Source organism: Rhincodon typus, chromosome 6 (genome assembly GCF_021869965.1).
Source record: "Rhincodon typus isolate 14 chromosome 6, sRhiTyp1.1, whole genome shotgun sequence".
NCBI classification, from domain to species: domain Eukaryota; kingdom Metazoa; phylum Chordata; class Chondrichthyes; order Orectolobiformes; family Rhincodontidae; genus Rhincodon; species Rhincodon typus.
Genome location: NC_063337.1, coordinates 260,737 through 261,123, shown reverse-complemented (window position 1 = coordinate 261,123; position 387 = coordinate 260,737). Strand labels below are relative to the sequence as shown.

At 52.2% G+C, this 387-nt stretch overlaps 1 protein-coding gene across 1 annotated transcript in view; it reads right to left on the bottom strand.

Moving 5' to 3' along the window:
* LOC109916102 (dynein heavy chain domain-containing protein 1) overlaps window positions 1–387 on the bottom strand; it is a 210,088-nt gene that overhangs the window by 89,413 nt on the left and 120,288 nt on the right. The window lies entirely within an intron of this gene.

Here is a 387-nt window from a genome sequence, read left to right as displayed (position 1 = left end):
TCACTCTCAGTCTCAGGGACATTCCTCAGTCTCAGGGACACTCCTCATTCTCAGGGACATTCCTCAGTCTGATGGTCACTCTTAGGTTCAGGGTCACTCCTCACTATCAGGGTCACTCCTCACTATCAGGGTCACTCTCAGTCTCAGTGTCACTCCTCAGTCTCAGGAACATTCCTCAGTCTCAGGGTTACTCCTCAGTCTCAGGGTCACTCTCACTCTTAGGGTCACTCTCACTCGTAGGGTCACTCTCACTCTCAGGGATATTCCTCAGTCACAGGGTCACTCCTCAGTCACAGGGTCACTCCTCAGTCTCAGGGACATTCCTCAGTCTCAGGGTTACTCCTCAGTCTCAGGGTCACTCTCACTCTTAGGGTCACTCTCACTCTT